The 3,931-nt window shown below is 30.4% G+C and overlaps 1 protein-coding gene across 1 annotated transcript in view; it reads left to right on the top strand.

Annotated features, from left to right (window-relative positions):
* The window catches only part of LOC106685363 (lactosylceramide 4-alpha-galactosyltransferase), a gene marked incomplete at its 5' end in the record, with an annotated part of 93,299 nt that overhangs the window by 40,383 nt on the left and 48,985 nt on the right, over positions 1–3,931 (top strand).

Here is a 3,931-nt window from a genome sequence, read left to right as displayed (position 1 = left end):
TAAAAATATTTTTTGAGGAAAGAAAAGGCGTTAGTTTAGTTATGTAATACTTTTCCTTATCTTATCGTATGTCAAGGTTTGCATATTTATAGTTTATTCGAATCAGAATATGAAAAAAAAAAGTCAGAAGGATCACAAATCGATTTTGAAACTAATGTTTCGAAAACATATCTGAGACTAAGACTTATTAATTATAAGCTAGGCCACTTGTGTTCCTTCAACCACACAAGAACCTGCTTAGTCGGCGATTGGACATAATTCGTTAAGTCCAGAAACTAGTAAGATAAATTAAAAACAAATATAAATAATACGGCAATATAACACAAAGAAGGTAACATTGTAATAACTGTTAAAAACTTAAAGATCGTTTTTGTGTAATTCATTGTTTAATCATAAATCTATTTTTTTTAAATTATTATAAATTGGTTTAATAAATTTAGCTTCTTCATAAATTAATATATATTTCATTTATATATTAAGTTGTGTGTTACATATTAATTTTTACCAGTGTATGAGTAAAATTAATCGGTTTTCCAGCTAAATAGGGGTTCTACTGTGCCTCTCTTTATCTTTTATATTATTTAAACAAAATTACTTTTTAAATAATGTTTATAAATTTCTCTTTAAACTGCTTCCATAAATGGAAAATTAAAATGTATACTTTCAAATCAACTCATGTACCTACTTCTTCAACAGTAATGGTTGTTCAAATAATCCAGTATGTGAACACTTAAATAATGTTAATTATATAATTTACTGTATCACTGATTTGGACAGAAAATGTTTCTGTAATACTGCTCTACTAGCGCTTCTTCTGTACTACAGATCTTCAAACTTAAGGGAATACCTAGTAATCTATCAGTTAGTCGAAGAAATGCGCTTAAGTCGAACAGGGAGTAATTGTTTTCATTTTTGGCGTAGATTACGAACAAAATTGTCTGAAAATCTAAATTGGCTAGATCATTAATTTTTATGGCAAAATACACCGACGAACAAAAAATCATCTTATCCAAAAATGTTTCAAACATAATCTTAAGGTTACTAACAAAAAAAAAAAGTCCAGTTACATTTGAAGCTAAAACCAACGATTGCAGCACTAGGGAGTACACTTGGTGATTGATTTTAAACAAATCGCTTATTGTTGCGAAAAAAAACTTTAAATAATAGGTTTTCTTAAAGTTCACTATATTTTTTGGGTTCCTAAATATAAATCTGAGAAATCTATTAAAATTTCTGTGTTTGACAAAAGTCAGCGACATTTTTGCACTTTAACTGTTTTTTTAAAAAATTAACTCTCATACTTGAAAACGCCCTGAAAAGAGCAAATCAAAGCAACCCTATCAACTACGGTACAGATACTTAAGCACGTACTTTTGTCAGTGCTCGCCTAGTTAGATAACTCAATAGTTGAATCTACGGAGAAATTAGGTAGAGAGTAAAGTCAGTTTACTTCTGCTTTAACACCTTTAAGTAATGCTTCCTGGACAAGTGAGAAATAAATAAAGATACTAAAAGGATCGTCTACAAATCACATACCTTACCATCTACTTCAATCAGTTATAGACCTTCTCCACTAAGCATAAAAGACAAGCTCAGACCACAGAGATGCGATTCTTGCGAAGCGTCGAAAGGAAATTAAAGAGAGACCATATAAGAGATAACAGGATAGGGAAAAAAATTGGTCGTATTGATAGATGGCAATCAGGAGGTTTGGTCATGTTTCTCGAATGCCAGAGAACTGAGTACGGCCAAGTTGACGGAAGAAGACCTCAGAGAAGGGCCTGGAAGGTATCAGGTAGGCCTTTGACAGAAGGGGAATCGGCGAGAGGAGGCAGCAAATGTTACAGGATTGGAATTTATGGATTTGGCTTTACTGGCAACTCCCTCTGCGCAACAATAGAAGAGGAAACGATTAAGAAGAAGATAATTTAAAAAGTATATGTACAATTAATTTTACATTTTTAAAGAATCGTTACAGTCCAAAATCCTACCTAAAATCCTCAATACTTCTTACTTTGTCACAAATCAAATCATCCATCAGGACCTCAATGTCCCCTATGCTGCCGATTTGGCAAGAACCAGATACCAATCCTTCCATGATAAACTTCCCAACCACCCAAACCAACTCGTTTCTAACCTGGCTTCTCCTTCACTACCTAATAATCATTTTAGGCGTCTGGAAAGAAGATGGCCTCGAGATCTTCTCCTTTAGAAGTGTTTTTGGAGTTCAATCAATGGGTAGATTCTCCACATGTTTGTATCATGTCATAATATCACTTACAGCAAATTTACTTGATGTGTATATATGTATACAGTTGTAAATAAAAATAAATAAATTATAAAAAAAAAAAAAATTTTAAAGAATACTAAACCTCATCTTCGTCGGTTCGAAAGTTTCTTAACTACAGCAATTCAAACATTCGTAATTTTTACAATGGTCAGGAAGTTCGAATAGGTAGGTTTATTGAGGTTTAAGTTGAAATATGCGATACAGAAAGAAAAATATTTCTACAAAACAGAACTTTTGATTTAAACAAAGCACATCCAAGTAAGACTCTGATATCTAAAACTTCAATAAAATGTTAAAAGAATAATGAATAGATAGAACAAATAAATACAATAAAAAAATCATGTATCACTGGGATGTAATACAAATTTTTAATACTATCAATATTTATATGTAACTTTCAAAACAAATTATTTTTACTTATATTCAGTATGCTGTGAATGAGAGGCAACCTAATGCAGCTGGGCCGTACTCCAAATTTAATAAAGTGTTCTCTCTCTTTGCCCTAATAGGTCTTTTTGAGGGTTATGTTCTAGCAATATTTGACATATATCCCTTAATTTTATTTGAAAGATTAGTTTTCCAGTTAAATCTGGAAAGTTAATAACTTGATGTTTTAGGACTCTTCTTACTTTCAAAAACATTAAAACCATACAAGATAACAAACTTTCCTATAGTTTCATTCTACTATTTATAACACAAGGCAAACTTCTTATCACCTTTTCCAGTAGGCTTGAAAAGTTAAGACTACCTGGAAAAGAGGCTTTCATTTTTTCAGCTACGCATCAATGTTTCTAGAAATTTCTTGTAATCTTATTAGAAAGTTTTAATCGTTTTTTGTTTTTACATTGAACCCCGTGTGAAATTTTATTTCGATCAAGGAAAGTTTCAAAACTTATTAATTTTTTAAGGATCTTTCCTTCGTGATCTTTCTTCGATGATTATATACTCTATTGCTCAATGAAGTGGCCTTGTGATTTTTTTTTTATTTATTCATTGATCGATCTGGGCTCGTTTAATTTTTTATTGGATTAAAACTACTTGAAAGGAGATTTCATTTTACTATTGTGCATAGTTTCTTTACAAATATAACTGTTTTATTTGTTTTATATAATAATGATATAAAGAACAATAAAATATCAGTCAATAAAACATAGTTATCCTTTATTTTATTTCTGCACCCACTCTCACATGATATTTAATGACTTCTCATAAAACTAATATTAAATAAAGTTTGCTATCGACAATTATTATGTTATTCAATCAATTATCTACTGTAAATTAGCAAAAAAAAAAACATCCAAAACTGTAATGCATATTTCGCGTCTTTTCGTGAATAGTGGCACATCTAATTAAAAAAAAATTTCTTATTGACGTATTCTATAGATTTTATCGTACATCGTGGTTTCTTTAACAACCTTACTAGTCTTGGGAAAGTATGTAAACAGAAAAAACCCATTTCTTCACTTATACTTTTGGAACACGTCAATTTCAAAACAGCCAAAAAAATTTTTTTTTTTTTCATATATCCAACTATTCGAAAAATGCAGCTTTATAGCCAATTAAGGGTTAAAGCATTTTATCACTCTCTCTCTCTCTTTCTCTCTCTCTCTCTCTCTCTCTCTCTCTATATATATATATATA

The sequence above is a fragment of the Halyomorpha halys genome, unplaced genomic scaffold (genome assembly GCF_000696795.3).
Source record: "Halyomorpha halys isolate HHAL.00 unplaced genomic scaffold, Hhal_1.1 Scaffold685.1, whole genome shotgun sequence".
In the NCBI taxonomy this organism is placed as follows: Eukaryota; Metazoa; Arthropoda; class Insecta; order Hemiptera; family Pentatomidae; genus Halyomorpha; species Halyomorpha halys.
Note: the sequence above shows the minus strand (reverse complement) of the source record. Positions and strands in the feature narration are given on the sequence as shown.